At 30.7% G+C, this 27,334-nt stretch overlaps 1 protein-coding gene across 2 annotated transcripts in view; it reads right to left on the bottom strand.

The window, feature by feature from the left end:
- The window catches only part of LOC124369180 (glycine receptor subunit alpha-2), a 63,392-nt gene extending 39,005 nt beyond the window's left edge, over positions 1 to 24,387 (bottom strand). For both annotated transcript variants that reach the window (XM_046826991.1, XM_046826990.1), the window contains exon 1: positions 24,256 to 24,387. The gene's annotated coding sequence lies outside the window, so the exon portion shown is untranslated. The remainder of the gene's footprint in view (positions 1 to 24,255) is intronic.
- Between the last annotated feature and the right edge of the window lie 2,947 nt (positions 24,388 to 27,334).

The following is a 27,334-nucleotide window of genomic DNA, read 5'->3' on the forward strand; positions in this document are numbered from 1 at the left end:
AAAAAAATTATAGTTATATTTACTGTTTCTAAGGAAATAAATATGTAACGGCATAATCGTAATTATGTGGGTTTATAAAGTTTAAAAGAGTTCTGTTACGAAATATCTTGGATCAAAAATCAGTATTTTGATCACAATTTCTAGCAAATAAATATTTCCAAATGAACACACAATTAATAACAATGCTAATCAAAATATAGGTACATTGGCTCAAAAAAGAATTATATATTTTCATTAAAAATAAACTCTTTTATTCGTATTAGGTGGTGGACCAAATTAATAATATTTTACTACTGAGCCCAAATGTAGAATACGAAATTTGATATGAGTGAAGCATTGAAATAAGCTATATTTATTTCAATGTGTTTGGAAAAGAACATCAGACAAGAGGAACGGTTATTATCCAAACCAATTTGACTAACTGTATAATACTCTCTCACGAAATAATACTTATAGTTTAAATAGTCCTTTACTTATTAAATAGTATATATTTTTAAGTGGATAAATGGAACTCTGATTCTAATGCTGCACAGTTTTCTGAGAGAATTATTGGCAACAGAAAGATATATCTTTCTTTCCGGAACATTATCTATTTCGAAACTGCTTTGCTTTTTAATAAAAAAACATAAGAATAATACAACTGTCCTATATTGATACTATTAGAACATGTATTCTTAGTTATAAATGGATTGGCAGCTTAATCTTATAAAAAGATAATTAACCAATAACTCTCAATATAGTAAGTTTAATCTATGTGAACATAAGTAACAAACGTAATTTAATGTAATAGCTGAAGAAAACATGTAACTGGGTCCCATTCCGTATTCAGATGTGCTCATACAGTGGGTGGAAACAAACTAATAAATAACACGCGGAATCAGCGACTAGCTACTTGTTCGGACAGTACGACCTGGACTAAACGAAACGTGGGCGAAATGAAGCTGTTTATTCTTTTAATTATTTTTAACCAGTTTAAGAGAAACCATGATCTTATGAAATTTTGGTTTGTTATAACTCAATATTAGAGTCTTGGATTAAATGGAACTGGGTTTCCTAACCAGTTAGAACAGACCACTGTTTTAATAACCGTGAGGGGGAACAAACGAAACATTCTCAACGTTGAAGATTCAAAGGAATTGTCATGGTGCGATCAGACCACAGACATCTTTGCTCTCTTTCTTCGTCTCTACTCGGATTTAAAATTTATCACTTTTATCTCAAAGGTTATGCGACGGTAGACATTAGACCTCACCCTGTCCTTATTCCGACATGCCATAACATATAGCTTTTCCTTAAAAGTCTATCTAATGCGGCTCTATAATCTGTATGATCATACATTTTGCTTGGTTAAAGAAATATTATTATAATATAACATTTTTGTGTACATGTTTTAGTACAAACCAAAATGATAAGGCTTATTATCATAGGCCCCTACTTCATCATAGGAAACGTAGGGTTGTTTCTGACATTTGGTATGGTTTAGCGATACAAGTAATTAGTAACACTATGTTTTGAAATCTGCAATCTGATTTCTTCTCCAGGTGGAAAGAGTAAACTTCCCTTACCGGTATATGGAATTGCTACAACTATTCGTTCAATGCAATTATTCTGGGTTAGTGAGTAAAATATACCCTCCAAAGTGGCAATGGGTTTTTCAGCGTCTCAAGTTCATGCCAATATATACATATATACATGGAGGAGTATGAGTAAATAGCCTTGGCCTTGGCTTTAGTTCAGTTCAAACTGAGAATTTGGTGGAGATACGTAAATCATACCTTTGATGTTTTTACTCATAGAGATAACAAATTGAACGGGTTTTTGCATCACATTAATAGTATTTCTCCTTCCATCTACTTCATAATGGAAGTGGAAGTCCAAATCAGGTTTTTTTTGTTATTATGTGTGTGTGACACAGAAAACAATCAAACCATAAAACATCTCTCAATGTATGAAGTGACCTGCTTGTTATTTTGTAGAACAAGGAGCTTATATTAAGATAAAGTGGGATTAAAATAGAAAATTATGAATGTTTAATCGGATTTTAGGCAGAATAGACAGCCTCAGTCAGTAGTAAACAAGTACAAATGAAACAGAAGAATTATTTCTGTGTTATTAAACCAGAACTAAATATGTGTTTATCTTAATCTCTTATGTGTTGGGATTATCGGAGAAAATTAGAAAAGTAGGTAGAAAATACAACACTATAAATGCGTTACTGTGTTACCCAAAGTCTCTTAAAATCGAAATAGCACACAGGGTTCCAAGGACTTTGACAATACAAAATGAACAGCTTGTAGCAGACAAAAAGATAATTAAAAGTTAGGATAAACGATCAACTAAGAAAACACGAGAAAATGGCTAATAAAAGAGTAAAACATTGTACACCATTGTTGGTTTTGAAAATCATCATATGAAATCGGATGGTAACAAAATAATACAGTGGGTACCTCACATCTTTAAAAGGAAATTAATCAAGGCTTCATACATTAAATTAGAGGACAAACCGATCAGTCAACCATCAGTCGAAATTTAGTAACTTTCGTTGCCATTTAGAAAAATTAACTAGCAAAGAAACTTAAAGTATCATACAGATTTCTAATAAACTGGAATCACAGTATGGTTATAAGAAGGCCATCTAGATTGAACCAATAATAAAGAGGGTCCACCCTCATTTCTTGATTTGACGCCATATCATTTCTCTCTTCAGGAAAAAATCCTGATCCGTCACAATTCGTTCATCGTAAAAAACAAACTTTAAACAAAGAAACGTACGTGTGAGTCCTCAGTTTAACCGGACAATTTTATACACTAGTAAGAGAGTCTCATACTTATAAGCGCCCTGGGCTGGAATATTTCGGATCGATAGAGATATAAAGCCTGATGAGGAGCGCAAGGCGGCAACAATTACACTTTATTCCTTCACATCAGAACTCTAATACATCATGCTTCTTTGCTCCTACACTGCTCGTACATTACATTCCTGGAGGACATCTTAGAATTGAAAGTAAAAAGTTTGGCCTGGAAGTTGTTGGTTTAAAATACAAGCAAAAGAATTGAGCCGTTCTAGTGTAAATTTTAAATTACAAATATATATATACTTGGTGTATACTTATATAACCTTATATACTTATATACGTAATTAAAAAGTTTAAGAAATTTTAATTTTAATTCAATGCTGCAAAAAATAACAGATGCTTTGCATTATTTAATTGTGATTATTAAGTCTTTACGTTAAATCAATTCATTTATCATGTTTTTAACTTTATTATTATTTTTTAAATACTAAACACAGATTAATTTTTGGATTTTACTATATTAAATGTCTTAAATAGTAACGTAAAGAGCTCATGCTAGTTGCTGTGTCTGCGCATTCTCTTTACTAGAAAGTTACGCCTTTTACTATCCAAAAAATAGTAATGAAATTTTCTATGGATTATTTATCACGTGAAGTTTATGTTAAACCCGCCAAGTCGTTTTGATTTCTTAAGATTAAATTTTAATATGAGGATTTATTAAGTGGCAAAACTATACACTGGTAAAATATGGTTATTTATATTTTATATTTCTCACCATATATTGTTAATTTCAAAATCAATTTAAGGGGACTTAATAAAATAGACACATGTATCCGAGTAGTTTGGGAGGGAGATGAAAGTGTTTAGTCTACAAATGATAGCAGATGGGCTTAAAGGAAATACAAGAGATGAGCACAGTTACTATTTAGCCGACGACGCGACGTCAGCAAATTAAATAACACAATAACGGAGACATCACACTTTAACTCTTGTGGTTAAATTTTTGTAGCATATTAACTGACATATGGTGATGTGTCAAAAAATGTATGTATATGTGTATTTGAATATCGCTCCCTAGGATGTAAAGCTATTTATTCTATATTTACAATCGTTTTTTACTGAACACGTCTTGCCTTATGTTATATTATATTAAGGAATGGGTGACCAGGTCTAGTGATGTATAATGTTTTGTTGATACTAAATTCATCTTTGTTTATACAGTGACAAAGGAAACCCAATACCTTGTCGCCTTGCTGATAATTTATTTTATTGCAGTAAGTCGTGCTAAATGAATATACCTCCCCCTTCAGCCCCCACATTAATTTTGCAATATTTAAGGACTCATCTGCCATCGAGTTTTCTTAGGGTTTTGTTTTGATTTTCGTATTGAGATATATATTTCTAGAATTAGTCACTAAAGGCATCCTACTTTCAGACAGACATTGAATGCTTTGCAGTATCGCAACCTCAACACGACTGGTTATTGCACCAATAAACTGCCAGTGGTTTGGAATCCCCTGCATATTCTAAACCATGGAGACCTCTTCCTCGATGTCTATTGCTTAAAGATTCAACAAGGAAGTAGCCATCCCCCCCTATTTCCTTTTATTTTCTTTAAAAGGAAATAGCCATTTATGGATGGAAAATGTTATTAATAGAACTAGACGTGAGGCCAAAGTCGATAGTAAAAAATAAATTGGTTTACCAAAAATAAGAAGTATAACAGTTCGTTGGATCGGTATTCTTTCCTTTATTCTCTATCACAACACAACACGTTATAATCGGGTATAATGTTGGTTTCTGTTAGTTCCAACAAAGTAAAAAAAGTCATATTTTCTGATTAAAAGTAGCAATGATAAAAAACATTGTTTGAAAACCACATTGCACAAAGAAAGGAGTAACTTTATACCTAGAGGTTGGCAGATGAGTTTCTACCTAAAGAAGTAACTCAACCTTCATGTTCACTTAACGAAAAAACCACACATCCACCGTTCATTGAGGTTTTATTATACCTTGGAATGTAACAATAAATCCAATTTAGAATAAATTGTATTTTCAATGGAAAACCTAGCTACTGTAAAAGAGTAAATAATCTTAACCAGAGTCTTCACATCCCACAATATAACCATTCCATCCACAACTTTACTCGTATCTTCGAGGCAAAATAATACATTTACTTTAAGTTTGTGCATCAAGTTATAAACGAGTAATTCATATGTAATTTGTTATAAATGTTTCATTAAAAATTTAAATCATCGCCTTAGATCTAAACCCAATTACTATTATAATTAATTCTCTCCCTACGCTGTTTTTCCAATTTGCAGAGTTTTTAAGAACTCTTAGACGATCTTTTGGAGATTTGTTTTTTAGATCGCGGCAAACAAAAGAGGTAATATAAAAATGATGTGAGATTATTAGTTTGCCATGTGTGTATACTGAAAATATAGACCGGTGTTGTTAGATTTTATTTTTATTTAAAAACCAGTAAAGATAAACATTTTACGGCATTTTTGCAAAATCATGCCGTCCATTTCAGCATTTAAAAAATCATCACACTATGCAAATGTTTATAATCTTGTTAGATTTTACAATATTAAGCTTCAATGATTTCAAACACCCGCCATTTTGAATCGTGATTTGATAACCTTACAATTGTCCTCTTTATTTTATACTGCAAGGGCAATAATTTTGCCAAATTTTAATTTTGTATCTTTGTTAGTTAAAAAAATAAAAATGAGAAAAAGATAATAGACAGGCAGACGTTAAACTAAGATTTTGTTATCCCTGTTCGTATTACAGCTTTGGTTTACTTTAACCAGACAAACAAATCCCAAAAAGAGCATTGAACAGTTCGTAAATACCCCTATATTTCACAATAATATTCAATCCGTGGTGATGAGTTTTTGGCTGAGTGAGGTTTTTCTTGTTCCTGTTTTGTAGTGGCCGGGTTTAGTAGATGGCTATCGAGATCTCAATTATACTAACATTATATAAATATTTATTTTTATCTTCTCATTTAATTTTGTGAATGTATACGTTTCGGTGTAAAATACTGCACAAGTTTTTTTAAAGAATAAAGTGAAATCGCGATTCCTACAATTGATATTTTGTAGTACTCATTCTAAAAGATATATATAAATAAATGTTTTTTATTAACTGTAGTACTATTATCCTTACGAGTTAAATTTGAAGTGTTAAATATACACAGTATAATATTTTATTATTATTTTTTTGAAAATCAATGTAGGTGTGGACAAAAAATTATAGTTTATACTTTAGTCCCCTAGCTCTCAGTATTCTATATACTAGGAGACGTACAACTTTTGAATAATGCAATATGGTTTTGTGGGATTGATTTAATTCATTATATTTGCTTATTTATAATTCTAGATATTCCTTATACTTCAAAAACCTGATTGTGAACAAAAAATTTTTTAGTTTCAAATGACAGGTAATTCTTTCAGGTAAAAACTTAGGTACAGCTGTTTCAGTAATTTAATACTTGATTAAAATATCTATGTAAAAATACTTTATCTTCAGTTAATTCAGAAAAGTCCAAGCGTGGGTGTTTTATTGTGTTATTGCGTATAGTGTTGGTAACTAATGCATATGATGTCCGTTCTCCGATATATTTTGATCAAGGAGGAATAGAGGGAAAGACAATTGTATCTAGTTAATAATAATTTAGACCATATACAAAAAGTTAGTTTCACCCTCTTCGTGAAAGAAAGTAATGTTGGCTACAACATATTATACGTGTGTGTCTAAATTAGGTCCTAGACTAAGTCAATAAAAAAAGAATGGAAAAGATATTGGTTGACCTCCATATGTATATTTATCCGTTCATGAGAAGCTAGCTTTGCAGTAATTCTGTTGTACCTTCTTTTCCTAAACAAACAGTGTATAGAAGTCCCCATCTGACGTACCATATCTCAGTATTATTCCATAACTCATATAACGGTACACCAAATCGTAACAGGATATTTAATTGGCTTTGGCTTTGGACTTCGGCTTTGGACTTCGAAGTTTATGTCTTTCAAGTATTCAATACAAACATGTTATTCATAAATATTTTGAATCCCCATTGAAATATTTACTTACTAAAAAAACTCATACAGAGACTCGATATCTTAGATCAATTTCAGGAGCATCTAATACTGCAACCGAGCAATTTTTTTGAGAAGAATGTTGTGATCCACACAATCAAAACAGTTTTTTAGTCACGTAAACATATGCTGAGTGTTACTGTTTTTTACGAGCGATTAAGCGATCGAGTGTCAGCTCAATTAAGTGATTATATTGATTGAGGTTTATCGTACACAAATCCAAACCGACATGATAACTAAGACCAAGCTGAGTCTAGCTACGCTTTATTAAATATGGTCGACCCGAAAATATAGTGGCTTAAGAATTCAAAGACAACTTAAGCTCCGCTTCATTAAATCTGGTTAAGGGTGAAAATATTGTCGAAAAACTAGTGACTGTATACACTAAACTTTAATCAAACTCCGTTTCAAAAATTTGGTTAAGAGTAGGAATAATAAAAGCTAAGCATTTTGATATAGGATATTAAGCCAATGAACTTATTTTAACTATCAGTAAAATGTTTTCCCAATGATATGTAAGAGTTCCATATGTTCAAACTTATGTATTACATAATACGGGTATTACATTGAAGAAGACTGCAGCACAAATCCTATATAGAATACTTCTAACAAACTTCCTGTAATTACGTAAACGCTATACTTTCTTTTGTTGTCCGGGTCGGTGCTACAACAGGAAACTTAGAAGAAGCCATCTTCGAAGTACAAAAATGATACACAATTAGATTCCTACAAAAGATATTTATTAAATTTCATACCATAACAGATTTAATCTTACCATTTGTATTAATGTATTGCAGTATAAAAAAATGTAATGCCTTTATTTTACGAAATATAACAAGTACCTTGCCATCATAAACGACATGATTTAATCCAAACATAACTTAATTCTACATTATTTATATATTTGCTTTAAACTAATATTGCTTCAGTAAAATTACTTATTCAAAATGTATAGATAACAAGAATATGTTTATAGCTAGCCCCTCGCTAACTATTTGCAATAAAACAAAGAATGTTAAAGGCAACGTGCTGTCTTTTTTCATTTATGAAGGCAAAATATTTTAGCTAATTTCCATTATAATTTTATGTGTAACAATAATATACCACATTTTAAAGCAAAATTGTATTATAATTTAAATAAAACTAAACGTATAATATCTGCCAATTATTTTTTGGCAAATTGTAATTATATACTAACGGTTATGGACAATTAGGAACGATTCAGTAGCTTTACAATTAGAAACTGTGGATTGGATGACGTAGACTCCTTCTTTCCCCTGTTGGCTACTCAAGCAGATAGATGTTTCCCTCGTTTTATTAAGTACGAATTTAGATAAAGCTTTTTCTAAAACAGTGTATGTAAAATTAATACTTGTATTTATCGGAGAAGATGAGAATTGTATTTGGTGAGGGACACTTAAAATATATTATCACGTAGCTAATCAGTTTTAGGAGTCTGTGTATGTCCAGGGGAAACGACTTGGACCTCAAGGAGATGACAAGATGATGACTAGGGATGATCTTGCCACGATGTCCAGGGAGTCAGGAAATACACTTCGGCATAGCTGTGAGACCCTATTAGGAGAGGAATTTTAAATGAGTTGGAAATAACATAGGGAATCGATTTAGTTTAAAGATTTTAAAGTTTAGGACGGGCTACATCTATCTCAAGAAATTGCTTGTTAATAAATTTTTATGTTTAGCAAGTTACATTTCGGTGTCATTAAAACACCCGGCAATAGTTTCATAAACATTGAGTTAAAACAATATATTCAAAATTGTAACGAATTTTCGTACCCGTCTCGAACCCAAAATTTATTCAATAACAAACTTCATGACAAGATAAACCAATTTAAAGGGTGACAACCTACATCAAGGCGATGTGCTTATGGAAGTTTGCTGTCCATACGGGTACAAATTGAAGCTATAGGTACAAAAGGTTATTTAGACATAATATACAAAATACATTAAGCATAGTTATCAATCATAAGTTTGGGAAATGTTCTATGACTGTTTCAAACATGTATTCATATCACTAACTTGAGAGTTATATATAGAGTTATATAAGATATATTAAAAAATAAAATATACGCTTTAGAAATAAATTATGTATTCCTCAAACGTTACACAAGTAGTTGAATTTCAAGACGATCAATCGAACTACTAATAAAATTTGGTTTATTATTTTGGAGTTTTACTAAAAGAGTAATCATCAATAAGGTCCTCGACGTTTTGTAGCAAAATGTTAAAGTTACTGAAATTCACATTTAAAAATATATCTTGTACCAAAAATTGTAAAAACCGTGTAAACGACGTAATTTTCAAGCAAATACGTGCCCTTTGGAATGACCAGGTATATATATTACGCTTGAATGGACATAAGTTCATATATAATTTTATGTTTTAATTTTGGATTTTAAATCTATCAAAAGAGAGGGAATAGAAATATTTTGTTTACTAAGTGAACAAAATATTGGACAGCTATAACTTAATCACTGAACATAAAAGTTTTATAGGACCATTTTCAAATACTGCTTGTTTGGTAATTAAATGAAAAGATCCTACTACACATTTTAAAGATGAACGCATATGAACAGTTGAGCGATTCCAGAGAAGTGGGTCAAACACCTTCCCTACCCTCTTCCAAACGACAAGGCAATTCCGGGAGCGGGAACGAATCGATGTAGAAGCATGGCTCCATGTCTCAGCTATACACGAGTGCCCTACCGCCCCCTTCAGACCACCGTCTGCTGTCTCAGCGCGAGGCCCAGCGATGGCTAGAGAGCCACGGATCACTTTTTCCAATCAATTAACAACCAGTTTCATGAATAACCTTAACAATTTTACATCAGAAATCCAACCCAGCATTCCTAATCCAATAAAACAGTAATATCACATAAAACAGTTAAAAGAAAAGACTCTTGAAAGAGTTCTTAAGACTCATAATATTCTTAACATTTAAAAACTATGCATTCAAATTTTTATGTAATAATGAAAAACTACCGTTATCTTTTCTTCCTTCACTTAAGTCAGCTGATTAAACCATATTATTTTAAATTTAAATGACTGGTTATTTCAGCTTTAAAATTCGGGAGAAATTTAGTTTAACAATTAATTCTCCGCCTCTATATAACAGTTTTGTTCATTTTCAGAATATATGCATACTTTTGGAAAAAAGACTCTTGTGCTACACTCATTGTGCTATTTATTACATTTTATTATACTGTGTTTCCGTTGAATTATATATTATATACTCACTTTGATAAGTTCATGTACCCGTTAGTACGGTGAATAATTTATCTATGATGAGATGTGTTGATTCAATGAGAACGCTGAGTTTAGCATTAGTTCACTTTACTCTTATGCAGCGTCTAAAATTCGACACTGTCACAGACTTGACTCCTGCAATCTGGAGTCATGTTCCTCTGAAGAGATCAAACAAAAATAGATTAACTTAACAAGCTCAAAAAATGAACTCTTTACATCATTTCGACATCAGAGACTTCTATATAACAAAATATGGTGTAATCTAAGTGAAGAGGCATTCTCATTGTCTTATCAGATGAACAATTGAGTGCACTAAGATGTTAGACATGATCCCAAAGCACGGTGGAGCAACCGAGTTTTCTATATACATCGTAGCTATGGTTCTGGTGGGGACGTACATGATTTTATTATTTAATTAATGAGAACATCTATATCATTAGTCTAAAATAATATACTTTAGAATATGAGAATATGTTTGCTTCTGTCCGTATATGTCACCAGAAACCAGATATATTATCATGTATTTTTATCTGTTGGCACATATTTTTTAAATACCTTTAAGCATTTTTCATTTTTTAAACCTTTATGATTTGTTCCATACTTAAATTTCATAAATTGAATATGGGATGAAGCGTATACTGTTCTACATATCCGATGCCATTGATGAGATTTTTGTTTTTTTTTTCTAAATAGTTCCATACTTCATTTACGAGTACAGTTATTATAATTTGCCAAGATATAGACATTTAAAACCCCCCAAAACCGTGGGAACAAGTTTAGAAAATAATTACGCACCTAAAACAATGTGTTCCTGTACTATTCGAAATGTTACGACTGAGATAACGTTACATAGGTACACGTAAAGTGTACATTGTCCAAACATGTTCTAAGAGTTCGATAACATTATTTTTCTTATTAAACTTCCATAAAGGTTCTCAAAAGTCTTTTTACTCTTTCTGGATTTTTTTACATAAAACGGATGGTTCTATAACGAAAAACTGCACAGTAATACAAATTTCGTTTTTCCATCCTTATTTTATTGTAATCCATGTTCACATGGATACCAATATCGATTTCAGTTGTACCTCTCTCACAAAGTTCTGTATCCGAATCTCAATAATTAATGTGATCTTAACTGGAATTTAACCTTACGCTATTTAATTTATATAATGCCTTTTAAATATACTCGTAGAACATTAGCAATGCTATACATTCATGGGACAATTACATCGAGGTCTTATTTTGGATTTGAGCGAAAAATTATATAAATAATGTAAAACGTTTACACACAGTGATGGAAACGTTTGAAATACAAAGTCAGCAGATCACGCAGTCGTTTCGGAATTGTGATATGCAATATCCTGTTCGTGAATATAGAATGTGCGCATAACTCCCCAAGTGATATTAAGAACAAACGTACACTCGCTGTTCCTGATCGGCGGCAACCGTGTGATTTGCTGACTCCGTGTTATTACTATGTGATGATGTATTTCAATCCAAGTTCATAAATGATAGTATCTATTAATTTACGTTAACAAATATTTGGTCCATCAAAAACCATATTTTACATATTACAAAACACATACTGTATTAATTATAAAAAGTAAGGACGTATAGGAAACACAAGATCGTTATTTAAATAAATAAATTGTATAATAACTGTATCTACGTTTTCCATTCACACAGACATACAATCACAAACTCGGGCTTACCTGAAGCAGAATTACCTTTACATATACCCTAAAGCGATAACGTATATCATTATTCAGGGGGATAATGTCTGATACAAATAATTTCTTATATTAACAGCGGAGAATTGGTGATATCACAAACTTTTGGGGCAAATAGTGAAAGATTTATGTAAAGTATCAAAGATTGCTAAAACCATAATCAAGTACGTTTTAACAGTATTTGAAACTGAAAATTCGAATTAATTATTTTTAAATGTTCCAACTCTTAATTGTATATAGATTTAGTTTTTTTTATTTGATATATTTCAACGTGTAAGTACTTCATTTAAAACCTTTTAGACATTCAAGTTCTTACAGTTAAAATGAAAATATTTGAATAATGAATAATATAGTGAATTTGCGTAACAAACGTTCCAAACACTTTAGTTTATCTGTAGACCATAAAAGTTATAGCACGAGGAAGGGGAATGTTGTTTTTGAATTGTGCATTGTAATTTGAAGTAATTATACTAAGAGTCGAATAAACCAAAGAACGGATTTATTCTATAACATGTTTTGTTCACCTATTAATCACAATTTATGTTTATGGTGAAAGTAACATACTTATAAAGAACTTTACGTTTAAAAGTATTATTGTCAAAATATGTACTCAATTTTTTCTTATTTATTTAAAATAAACTTATATTATCCCTTTCCTTTTCGAACTGGCGTGGTTGTTGTAAAACTTTAAACTTAATGAGCTACAATATAATTTAGAAAATCTGGGAGTAAAAAAGCCCTGTAAATATGGAAAACTTGTCACCTATTTTACATATTAGAGTCTGACTATAAATAAAGGACAAAATTGTATTACCATAAAACCAATTTCTAAGAGCATACAATAGCTTATTTTACAAAAAAATCCAAAAACAACTAACTGCACTACTATGCAATATTGTACAACTCAGACATACCCAGCGTTTGTGTTTTATTTTTATGTAAAATACTACGATTTCAGAGTGTTACTGAAGTTGCCAAACAGTTTTAAGATATCCAAGTTTAAAGTAATTCGAAATTCCGTTAGATCTCAATTGAATAAATTTGAAATATTGTAGCATAATCTAAATCAAAATTATTTAGCTACCAATAATTATTTATTTCAGGTTATCTCTAAGAGGTTTTGATATTAATAGTTAATATTTTCAATCCTTCCACAGTTTAAGGAGTTCATATCTCTGTGGGTGAGTTTTAGACAATGTTTTAATGTTTTCATATCTCTTGTGTTATTTTACAAGGGATATGATAGCATCTTGTACCAATATGTGTATCAATCAAGGTAGGACTACAATAGGTCGTATGATTAACTTTCATAGTATACTCTGTTTTTATTTTAACTTAAAATTAACTTATGTATACAAGATAAGGGTACGCCACATCACGTGTCTTGTAACAGGCTTCGTGGAGGTCGCTTGTAACATTTCAAATCTATAGCTCATTTCATTCTTAAGATATCCTGTGGACAGACAAATAGACATACAGACACTCATACAGAAAATAAATTTTACATTCCCTCGGCAGACAAAAGAGCAATTGTGCCAACCTCTTGAGTGATGCAATAACGCTCAGCTAATTTCCAGGGTTAGACTTGCACTATCATAGAACTCGTTTTTTTCTATATAGAGATGAAGTTTCATGAAAATTAAACGTTGACATATAACTTTACTTCTATGAATAAAAATGTCACATGTTGAAACCCTATATGATTGTACTCAGGGTGTTTACAAATTTATTTATTCCTCTATTTTCTCGTTGCCATCATGGTTACACTTAAGTTCAATTTAAAAATATTCGCTAACGCTCACCAAAATCCCATGAAGTGACATGTACCATCATCGAACTTAGTGTGCCTCACATAAAAATGAACATTCATGCTAACCTTCAAGTCTATATGACACTTCGTTTTCGAGGTATCGTGCAGACAGACGAAATCGTGAAATTTGCCCAGCCTCTCGAGTTGTTGGCTTCACTAATGTGCAGCCAATAATATATATTTAATTATATATATATATATATATATATAAGAGTGTGTTTGTGTGTGTGTCTTAAACGACTTTACGCAACTACAGTAATTAATCAGGAGCATAACACTATTCACGCATTTTGTTAAAGTTTCACGATACAAACCGGATTAAACAGACCTTGATTTATTCTTTAAGTAATAAAGTCTAAGTATATACTTCTTATAAATATTTAGTCATTATTTAAGTCCGTGAATCTTATTGTTTACTCACAGCATGAAGCAATCCGTTATATTCTTAAGCATGAAATATTACGCCTTTCCTACGATCACGGCATTATCGACCGCACATTCAAGTAGATAAAAACACAGTGCAAGCCTACACACACAAACTTATGACACAAAATAAATCAATTAAAGTTCGCCTAGTTGGGTCGTGAAGGTTAAAACGTTTAAGATATGGAGAGAAATACAATGACAATCCGAGTTGAGCGTCGTGCACGGACTGGTTGGTTTATTCGCGTAATGACCCCGGTCAGAGTATCTTCCTCTACGTGCATCATACATTTAGGTTTTTACAGAACTTCTACAAGTAAATATAATTAGTAAAAACTTAAATGGTGCAACACACATACATCGATTTTGATTTTAATTATATTAATTGAGGGTGAATATAAAGTTCATACTTTGAGACCTAAGTAACGTGAAGTTTTCAATAGAAATGGACTATAAACATTAGAAATGGCCAGAGTTTGGCCTAAATGGCCTAAACGCTTTTTACTTTTAAAGGTAATTACTCAAAATTATACGCAATATCAAAAAAACCTTAAACAGTTCAAAACGTAAGTGAATAGAGGATTAAATTAAAGGTACCTTTTTCTGAATCTTATGATTAGTTCTAGTCTTTGACAAAGTTGAAAACCGTAATGACAAAGTTTTTTACAAACAATTAAGGTGAAACACAATGCATCAGCATAAAACTGAAACTAATTCGTGTGATTATCGATAACGCACTTCACCTATGGTTTTATTTCTTCATTGATAAATCTTAAATATAAGTGTGGATAATGAGCATAAAACTATCGCTTTTTGATTTTAGGAGATGAGAAAAACAATAAATGAGGAAAATACAACAGTTATGAAAAAGCCTGCTGTTCAATATTTTGAATGGTTGCAAGGAAATAAACTATATCAATTAATTCAGTTTGTCAAAAATTGGAATCTAAAATCGAATAAGATTTATACAAATAAAATATTATGAGCAGAAATACCGGTTTTCTTAACAATAAAAATTAAACACTATTGGAGAAAGTAGACGAAAATCATCTTTGAGAAAACAAAACTAGGAATGATTAATAAACTGCTGTTTTAAACAAGCTTGCGTAAAAAACTGATTTAATCAAAATGTTTAATACATATGCCTAGAAGTTTCATTTCAAATAGAATATATAAGATCGTATTAAGAGTTAAAATAGTTTATAGGAAACAATTAAATCAACGTTAGATATGCATAAAAAAATAGAATTAAATTTATATAATTTATTACTTATTATATTTATTTATTATTACTATATTTCTTTTTCATACATAGCCATGCATAATTCTGCTAGAGTACAAAAATAGCTCCTAAATTTATTGACTGAATTTAATTTATGTGATGTTTTTGTTTTACAGCAGTTTTCTCATGATTAAAACTGCTTTTAGTTATGGTTTAAAAACTGTAATATATTATTGTATGAATCCATCAACTACTAAGTGTGTTTTTCCTATCGTTTAATCAAATTTGAAAGGGGTTACTTGATTGATCACAATATTTTTAAGTCATACAAAGTGAACTCCGGAGCCATGTGCCTTTATTTTCCAATAAGTCATAAAACATTAATATTTAATGAAATCTTTGATTTTTTAACATGCACTAATTATAGAATTAGCTGTGTTAAAACATGTATTTCATGCCTTAAGCCGTGTCTTCAAAGTGATTCTCTCTCTCTCTCTCTACATATCTATTTTTATATCTCTATATAAAAAATCTCCGCTTGAATTACATCCAACGTATCCTTACTGTTGAACTGAATTCTCTTTGAACACGTGTCTCCAAGAATACCAACGAAGGGCAACTTTCGTATAACGCGTAGTCGCACTTCTTAGAATGCCTCCAGATAAGAAAGGTCAGACATATTGATGTCTGAAAATTGAGGTGAACAAAGCACATGTACAAACCCGTAATTTGCCATTTTTACCAAAATCATCACTTGGAAATACAAATAATACTACGAATAAACGCCCCCACCTTCTTGAACGTAATACCCTCCTTCTTCACAACCATTCCTCACAATGTCCAAAACTAACAAAATGAAATTGAACATTTTATACAGACTTTCCATTACCGCCTTACTCGCTGATTGTCTTTCAAAGTAGTCTTCACCATTATCACTGTTTCACATATATACAAAAATGTTTAAAAGAGTTAAGAACCTACACTCAGATAAATTTTGCAGGTTCTTATATCAATTTTCATTTTTAAACGTTATAAATGCAAAATTAGCATTAAGCCTATTAGTGCGAAGAAAGCATTTCCATAAGATGTCCGTAGTAATTTTGAAAAGAAAGAAATTGAAATTGTGAATAAAATAAAATAAAATAATAGCTAATCAATCATTCATGACAAATAAACCAAGCTAGCGAGAATTCACTTAGTAAAGCAACGGGGCAAATATTGATTACTACATCCGTAACCCTAAATACGCATAGTATAACATATTACAACAAAATATATTTTATCACTAAATTTAATATTATAGATCACTGAAGTCTGTTTCCTTTTCTAATTTTAAGTTGCGTTTGTGTCAACATGTGAAAAAACAGTAAGTACGTATTAAATGACGATACCTTGCACATATTAAGTCTAAGATTGTGATATTGCAATAAATTAAAATCTTGGCGTAAATTTGTATCATAGTTTAATACAGCTTCTTCCATTAATAAAATACAACTTAATACAGGTTTTCAATCAAATTTAAATTCTTACCAGTGATACAAAAGCAATAAATGAACTTATAGTAATGAAACAGAAATTAAACAGAAATATCCAGCCAATTAAAAAAAGATAATGCCATTAGAATCTGTGCCATCATTCGCAATAGAATATTTGATTCAGAGATACCGGTGTTCTGCGTTTGACTCTGACTGTGAAGGGATCCAAGCACTACTCTGGATATGTAGAATAGTATTCAGGAATCCCTACCTCTGATTTCTACTTTATGATCTTTTAAGTTCGTCATCTTGTTATATTTTGATAAGAAAATCCATTCTACTACTCAGTAAATGAAATTAAATTAAAAATTCTTTATTCACACCGGCAAAGTGAGATCCACGTGGCAACCATGTACATCAACAAGACACTAATAAATAAAAATACTTATTAATTCAAAATTTAAATAAATAATTATAATAGATAGCATGGAGAAAATAAACTAATATTTTAAAATGTGTTTTAAAAAATTGACAAAATAATTAAATTAGTTACTTCTATAAAACAACAAATAATTAACCAAATATTTAAAAATATATATTTTAAACCTACATATAAAATCAAACTAATTCTTATAACTTATTGTTTCAAGTAAATCATAAAATTAAACATAACAGAATAAATAGATATCCTCTATCTTTCATTTCCATACATTCTCATATTCATCCCTCTACCCCCACCAGCCATCTTGATTATAGCACCATAAGAACAATGTTAAACCTCATTCACATGTACAACCTCATTTTAGTCATAGGATTATGCAAGATGTCTCATTTTAAAGATACAGATAATACGCATCCAAACGCTTCTTAATTTATCGTTATTTTTATAGATTATTGAGAAAGTATACGCTTTACAAAAAAATACAAAGCATTTGGATGCGTATTAATTGTATATTTAATATTAGACTGCTCTGATAACCCGAGGACCAAAATTAAGGCGTGAAAATGCATGAGGTTTAACATTGTTGCTATGGAGAAAACTCAAAGTCATTTCACTACAGCCTGCTCTCATGTCTTTCAGTGTCACTACTAACCGGAAACAGCTCTCAACGGAAGTGATGGTTTGGGAAAGAGCATGCCATAATGTACCCCATTATTGGTTATCACAGTTTAATATATTATTTAATTTAATATTATACTTTTCCCATTTGCTTCAATTACTTACCATACAGACTAATAGTTAAATTTTTAATGACACGATTATCTTTATAGCGATATTGTATTTTTATTAAAATTTCAAAGACTTCGGTATAACAAGGGGTATGTCTGAGCTGTTTGACTCCATGCACCCCCACTCTTAACACTTGGCACGTCAAAAGTGGTCTAGTCAAGCTCGTTAAAAACTTTCGCCTGAACAACATCGGCACAAGCTTGTCACCAGTTGTGTTTTACGACACAAGGAAGTGTTGTTGAGTTATCATATGAACTGAAAGTGAATCTCTTTATTGTATTTCTTTTTTATAACATCAGTAAAAAAGACTATTATGCGACGGATTTCCTAGACTAAAGCTAAATGTAATTCACAATTAATGCAGGGTTCCCTTCACGTTTCGTAAAAGTTGAGGTTGTGGTTAGAAATCGCGTTATGATTTAATATGTTTGATAAGAAACGAGCAAGTGTGGTTAATGTCGTGAACAATCTAGCTGAATTGATTTTCGGAAACCTTCATTCAGCTCACACCTGGACCCATCTTGCTATTTTTATGTCCTGAGTTTACATTTCCAAAATTCGCCATTTCCTTAAATAGGCATTCTTTTGAACCAAACTTTCTTTACAAACCTTCTAAAATCTTGAAGATCTATAAATATATTTTCGTGTTTCTCACAAAGCTCAATTTATAAGATAGGCTTATGTCATGTGAAATACGGAATGCCATGTAATCTTTGGATACTATTTTCAAATTAAAAGTATGTCATTTGATCAAATTAATCCGCTTCCATGTGCATTTAAGTAACACAAAGAAAATTTTAACTTCTGATATATAATTCAATACAATGATATATTCATACTTTCTCTACAGTGTTAAGCAATAAAACATACTAGGACTTTCCTGATCAAGCGGCTGGCAAATAAAAGAATTATTACAAGTTTAAAAAGCTATGTGTTCAATTAGCCACAATGGAAACATCATTATTTAATTTAGACGCGTTAGTAAAATGCTTGTAAAACTGTATAAATTTTATGTTGCGTTTAAAATGTCTTCAATCAAATTCCTTGTGATCCTTGAAATTTGATATTCGCTTAACTAATTACGATAAAGTATTGTTTCGTGCTTTGAATTATGTATTTTTATATCTTAAAATTTGTGTTTGCATGTTACTTGTGCATTTATTTCAAATGACTTGCCTTTAAAGTCGAAATTTTTATTCTGTTAAAATGGTGATATATATAAAACAATATAACGCCAATATTAATATCGTATTGTATTGCAAAGAATGCTTACTGAGTATTTTAAACAACATATTTTTGAAATACCTTCGATGTATTGTAGTGCATCTAATGCTAAACATTATCAAAGTTTAATACTTCATAATACAATAAATAACAAAAACTAAATTACAATATTAAAAATGTATTACGTAACGGTAAAACTTAATTGTTGCATATAAAAATATTGTTTACATTGTTTATTTTTTACATATATGTTGACATAAACCTAGTCTTCTTCTAGTTATAAATGTATTAAAACTGTTATTAAACCACAATTATAGTTTTATTTTGACAATGGAAGGATTGTGAAGGAAGCAGGATTTTTCCGGACATTTGCCATCGTTCAGTGAAACAAGAAATCAGTGACACTACGTTTCGACCAGTGGCCTCTGGTCAGCTTAAATGGTTGGTAGACGAAGGCAGACGTATTGTGACCTGTATTCTATACTTCAGTTTTAATGATTAGTGTTGTGTATAGTTTTTTATTAAGTGTATGTCTTTAGAGTTAGTGAAGTTGACACACAACATGGTGGTTCTGATTCCTGACTTAGGCGTGCCACAACGCTTTGGTATGCTTAGTTTATTTTAACCTAGTTTGTAATTATGTATTAGGTTAGTTCTTTACCTGAAGAAGAGATCAGATTACAGATCTCGAAACGTAGTGTTACTCATTTCTTGTTTCACTGATCGATGGCAAATGTACAGAAAAATCATGTTTCCTTCAGAATTATAGCTTTAAACATCCATTTTGAAATGTTTAGAGCCCGTATTCCAAAGAGAACGGTTATCTTGTGTATTCAAGCTGTTAATATGTCGTTAATTGCCAGAGTTATACTTTTCAAAACCCGAGACTAGTAGGTACCAAGAAATTTCCAGGATTTCGAATTTTGAGTTCTGTATCATGTAGTATAAATTTACATTTGAAATGTTCCATAATACAACATACGACCTGTTTAGTCAAAAGGTGTTTTAACACTCTGCGGACATACTAACCACTAAGTGTTTTATGATGTATGTGTAAATTAACTATTTCACTGAATATTTTAACCCGCTTTTAAAATGTTACTAATACATTTTTTGGTAAACATGAGTTGTAAAAATTCATTTCAGATGTCTGTAAGAATTAATTTTTGTACAAAGTTCGCAGACTCACAATGCGTATGCGTCACTTCGCTCCAAGCTACAAGTTTAAGTTTGATAGCCAAAACAAGTGATTCATCCTTAAACATTTACCCAAAACAAACTTAACATAGTTCACTTTTTATAATAAAAGGCTCAATAAGGACAAAGGGGGCTGAATTACATCGAACTTTGCTGTATAATACTAAACACACATTAGTTATACTAATACTACGCTCACTACACATGCTAGTTAGGCCCACCATGTCTACACATGGTTTTTGGGAGCCACAAACCTAGACGTTTAGAAAATATTATTTAAAACATTATAGTATATGAAATAATTAGTATGGTAATATATTTCTTAAATTGTTTCATTTATCCCAACTAGTCGTTTGAAAATTGCAAAATATAAACATCAGGACAGAAAAAGAAGAAGTTGGTGCAATGGTATGTTTATGAGAATTTGAAAATTTTATAAATATACAGAAAAAAATACTGTACGTTTTATTGGTATATCTATGATAATGTAATATATAAAATATTATTCCAATCTGTATAAAAATATTATTATATTCTTGTGGCTGGGTATTAGATTACAATCTCTTTATATTTTAACTTAGGAATTCATGGTTAAAACATTCATGATTTTTTTTACTGATAAAAATACGATTTACATTTTTCAATTTCTTTAAATTTCTCGAAGCATTTATTACCTTCTGACGCAACTGAGAAGTACTTTGAATTACCACCTGCATGGAATAAACATGTTCTTGAAAAATGAATGCTTCATTGTTATAAAAACAGTGTGAGTCATTTATTAGGTTCAGTAAAATAGATTATAATACTAATAATAACTGTTAATTTAAATACACAAAATGAGTAAGAGTTACAATATGAAACATCTAAAACTTAAATAGTTATTTTTAAAATTTAAAAATTACCACCACCATTAAAATGGTGTCTACTTTATATTCTTATTATTTGTTCAGTTTGAATTATATTATAACAATATATGAAGTGGAAATTAGGATTTTAACTCATCGAATGGCTTTTTAACTTATACAGATTTTTATGGATACTAAATGTATACTAGCCATTAAAATCGCCAGATTAAAATATTTTAACAAACAATTATAAATTATAATTGGTTTTTCGCTTCCAATTCCTCACCACAATTAATTTAACAATAAAACTAAAATATTTTAATTGTAATCTAAATTAATTAATTGTAAAACTAAAATTAATATTTTTATTTTAATCAGAATATTTAATAACTATAATTAATATTTATGAAAGCATGTGTTTGTTAAAATAAATATCTTTAAGATTTAAATTAGTTTGTTAATGCCTCACAATGTCTTCAATGAATACAGTGCACGAAAATAGTGCACTTTGTTTGTGACTTTTCTGATTAGGCTTTATATCATTTGTATTAACTAAATAACGCAAAAGCGATGTACAGGTTGTATTTCAAATTTAGTCTTTATTACGATTACTTAATGGATATTATTCGGTTTATCCAACAGTACCCAAAATATTGTAATTTCTAAAGAAAATCTAAAACTGTAAGGAAGTCATGTCAATATATCAATAGCGTCGACATACAACTTAAGGCTTTGCATTAATTTTGTTAAAATATATTCATGGGAAACGATTACTATAATTGTAATGCAATTCAAAATAATAATAGTAAACATCAGAAGTGAGTTTGCGTAATACAACATACCTTGCGTTCACTCATAGTATAATCAACCTACCACTCCGTTACCATAATTTTTCTATCAGTTCTCTACGCGTTTTCTAACATGAAAAAAACTAAGATTTAAGCAGAAAAAAATTTATTTCGTTTTTAAAATATTACAACCGTATGCAAAATGAAGACAATGAGAAAAATAATAATGGAAAGAGAAGTGATCCTAGGTGATGAATATGAGTTTCAATACGTATTGCTTATAAAAGTAAAGAATTTATTTTATTTAAAGGACAGTACATCAATTAAGTTTTAACAGATGAAATAATTTCATTCCATAATGAAGGGTTTAAAATGTTAAAGTAGTACCAGATTTAAATAGAGCTTTTGATACTTTGGATTGTATTTGAAACTCTTATTTATCCTTGTAGTTTACTATAATGTATGTATGTAAACGTATATTTTCTGGATACTTCAATTAATTGTATCATAGGTGTAAACACATTTAAGCAACATAATTCAAAGAAATGCGGTTTTTATTTGTTTTTTCTTGCATTTTCCTTGTGTTTATATTTATATACGTTCATCAATAGTTACTGAAATAATTATTTTTCCGACTTTTTTAATACCGTATCGACAAAAGACAATTTTACATTTACCTCTGATTGAATTACCTCTTATATGAACTTTTTCAGTTAGTTTCATACTTTCCACCAGGTTCTAATTCCACTAAACTTTCCATTAATTAATATTTAATAATTAACTTAATACAAGTGTAGTTAATTAATTTTAGATTTTAGTTTAATTTGTTATTCCTAAAAGTAAAAAGTTTCACACAAGCAAGAAATATAATATTATTTATTATGAGTATAAATTTTATTGTTAGTAAGTACTTGCGTATAATTTCTAATATTTTAATATTTTTCCCATTATCTTGTTTGTAGTTTTCGAATTAAGCACATGCGCAGTTATTTTATTATTATTACTTGGGCAAAATTATTATTGTATACCTAAAATTACAAAAGTATACCAGTCAGTGTTGTATTTAATTAATGTGTGTATGTATTGATCCATCATATACTGTTATTAGTAATTGGTGTTATATGTACTAAAAGTGATTACATTTTCCTATTTTACTCAGTTTACCATGCCTTATTTTTAATAGCACTAAATTATTAAAACAAAAACTCTAAAGAGGAATTAAACGATAGGATACACTTGGAACCTGAGGTCATCAGCTCAATGAGGAGTGACCAATCTTCCACACCATTTTTTTGACCTGAGCGGCGAGATGGAACAGTTTTTGTTTATATTTGTTCACCGGCCTTGACTAGAACCCAATAAAGAGAAGAAGAATAAATTATTCGTGTATCTGAAGATTTAAAACTCACACAAGCAATTCATATTGCGGTAAGACGGTATTTGAAATATCGAACTGACTTTCTCTAAAGCCAATTTATTAAGTACAGTTATTTTTTATTTTGACTGCACTATTATTTTATTCAAAGTATTACAATTTTAATTTTAAATTACATTGAATTAAAACATTTCTTTATAGCAAACGCTGTAAAACCAACAATGAGATTAGTTTGTCATATAAAATACTCAAACTCGTAATTATTAAACAAATATAAAAACTATTTATGAAAAAAGTTCACAGTTTACTCCCTATCGCTTTCGAAAAAATCATGATCCACATATTCTTAATTTGTCACTTAATAATGTACGGATCACGTAGATTACACAAACTATTTCACTTTAATTCATCATTACAAAAATTATAACACATTATTGTAGGCCTACATACGACTATAGTTATAATTGTTAAGCAAATCACAAATTACAAGATTTAAATATACAAATTACAAGATTATATATAAACACATCAACGACAGCATAAAGTGAAGTATTACCTCTAAACTCTGAGAGGTACGAGGCCCGTTAGTTCCTGTCTCGATTTATTTAATAAATTGTCACAGAATGAATGTAAAAAAAATAAATATTAAAATGTTCAAAAATGCAGCAATAATTATTTAATTCTATTAAACTATTGAGTAAAAGTGCAATATTGAGAATTACTACTCCGTGCTATCACTAAAGTATGAAAGGTAGATAGGTGCTGACCAACGTTGGAAGAGCGGTGTGCAGCGAGCAGTGTGTAGTGAGTGCCTGGTATGTAGGGGGTCGGAGCGGCCGGCGCGGCTGGCGGTGTAGGCAGGGACTGCGCTCACAGACCTCTTCTTCTCGACTGTTGGAGAATCAATGATGACTTCTGACGCGCGGAGTCCTGGCACTCCAGATGCTGTCACCCTTCCCTGTCCTGTCCGTCCTGTCCCGTCCCTATCCTCTACTTTTCTCCACACATCGATCTCTACCACTACCGCTGCAGTGCCAATTGAATTGTCGCAGGATGACGTCTGTAGGTACCGCGCCACTTTCCACTTACATTTCACACCTCCTAATCCTTCCTATTTTTAGTTCGTAGAAATCCTCTCAAGAAGAAGCCTATGTCGGAATTGTTATGAGTGTTCAACTGAGTTACTTCATTGTGATGTTTTTCTCATTTTGTCAATCCGCAAACCACACATCCAACACATGATTCACATCCAAACAAATTAGAAGAAATCCTACTATCTAGAAGAATCTCGCTATCATGAATATGTATATTTAACACTGTGCTTCTTCAAAAACAAGATGCAAATGTCCTAACGTATCCTAGAAATAAATTTCAAATAGTGTCAACTTTGCTTACTTTAGGCTTTACCTTTTGGCTTCCAATAATTTATTTCAAATTAATTGAGTTTTTTATGTTCATTAAGATCGCAATCTTAAACCATCATAAAGCTCTAGAACTGAAACTATAAAAAGCACGGGATGACAAACCTTATTTGAATGGCAACATGTGCATAAACATGAATCCTTAAAAATGGGGATTGGTCATAATGTTTTGGCTTATTTTTCAAAATGGTTCATATGAACCATATTCATATGACAAATCGATATTCGCTTATGTTAGTATAAGTAATCTGGAATCCGAAAAATGCTTAGAAATATAATACTTATACATCTTATGAAAATAAAATCCTATATAACAACAAAAATCTAAAAACTTATTTTTTGTGAAATGAATAACCCTCTCTGAGGGCAACACATAAATACTAGTTTTTTGAAAATTGTTATGAGTTAAATGTTAAGAAATCATTTAATGAAACGAAAATACATCATTTATTAACTTATGAAACGAAATAGGAAAGCTCTAACTATAAAACGTTTTTTAAGATACTCAAATTTTGCCAGTCGAACTGTCGTACATATCATGCCAAAATAGCCAAGAAACCCAAACAGCAGAAAAAATGAAACCTTTCTTAAATGTTGAGTGCGATAATATGTCATACATGCCTAACACCCACAGTGGCTTCGGACCAATTGTCTGTAAGGAATCAGACAAGAACCTTTAATGATGATTAGATGCTCCACAAGACTCAAGTTCGTCATGTTTATAGCAAAAACACTGCTCACGTGTTCAGAGAAAATCATTTTGGACTCTATGAAAACACCAAGACTAGATACACTATTAATCGTGCATCTGGCCAAAATCCTACACAGCTTGCTTTCTCTTAATCATTCTACACCCCGTTGTAAAGAACTAATTGTTTTTTTTTAGTAAAAGTATATACTGCAGGAGTTTTTATGTACAGTTCAAAAACCAGTACCTACAGAGATTACAGAAAAAATGACGATAAAGAAGTTATTATGTTTAAGAATCCTTTACACCAGGATGAGACGTCGCAGCTCAAATTTAGTTAACTTAAACTAAATAGTGAAGAATTCGTGTTTGGAATCAATCATAATAATTTATGTAATAAATGAATAGTAGATTTTGGTTTATCCTTAGTAGAATTCTACCCTGTTTTAATAAGTTAAGCAAGTCTAAAAGGAACGATTTGCACGAGTACGTACATAATTTTCATACTTGCTTGTTTTAAGTTGCGTAATGGAGTTTAAACTATTAAAAGATTCTTAACATATAAAGATTCAATGTGTTGTATTCGTTGCAGAACCATATTCGTTTCCTATAGATGTAACGTTTTATGTTAACAGTTCGTGTATTCAAAAATCCTAATCAAAAAATAAAGAGAGTTCGAGAGGTCTGAAACACCCTGCATATTCTTTCTCTCTGTATATTTTTCTGTAATAATTGTTGCTTGTATATATATATATATATATATATATATATACGTGTGTGCGTGTGCGTGTGCGTGTGTGTGTGTGTGTGCGCGTGTGTGTGTGCGCGCGCGCGCGCGCGCGCGCGCGTGTGTGTGTGTGTGTGTGTGTGTGTGTGTGTGTGTGTGTAACATATTTGTTATTTTTATGTTGCAAAAACACGTTTAGAATTATGATAATTAATATGAAAGTACTGTTCTTGATTTGGACTTCCCTTTATAGAAATTAATTTCCTTTAGTGGCATTATGTGATTTGATAGAACTATAAATATGAGATATGAACTGAATAGTTGTATGGTGTAAAACTATAAACTATCCATTGGAGTTAACATGTGCTACGTGTCAAATGCCTACTCGCATATACAAAATGTTGGTATAATGATACCAACGATGGAACCAGAGAAGAAATACTTAATATAAACTTACTGTAGATATTAGTGCCGTGTGACTCAGATAGTAATATAATATTGTTTGGAATTTGTTAAAAAGTAATCCCAATTAGTAATCCACTTCATATGTTATACATTAAGTTTTGGTATGAGTAAACTGTTGGTAATATCTACTACCTTACCCATATGACGTAAGAATGTAGTGGAAGAATTACTAGAATGAGTGTAGGTAGGACAATTAACGCACGGGTTAGTAAGATTTGGAAAGTAGGATCGGTGAATCATACGATAGTGAGTATACAATCTAGTTTTTCTTGAAACCGATGTACAATAAATTTCAGAAATAAGAAATTAATTGATCGTCAGCCGCAGTTCGGTGGATGTCGAAATGGAACAGGGGAGATTAAAAGGGTTAAAAGTATAAAATTATTATTTTTTCCAACGTTATAATTACTTGACACATTTAAAAACAACCGCCAGACAAGTAAACAAGTGTTACATTAACGTCAACTAACCGTATACAGAAGGCCTACTTCCTACTTTCAACCTGTTCTTCTAATTGCTTAATAATTATTATTAGTTGATAATAT

The sequence above is a fragment of the Homalodisca vitripennis genome, chromosome X (genome assembly GCF_021130785.1).
Source record: "Homalodisca vitripennis isolate AUS2020 chromosome X, UT_GWSS_2.1, whole genome shotgun sequence".
In the NCBI taxonomy this organism is placed as follows: domain Eukaryota; kingdom Metazoa; phylum Arthropoda; class Insecta; order Hemiptera; family Cicadellidae; genus Homalodisca; species Homalodisca vitripennis.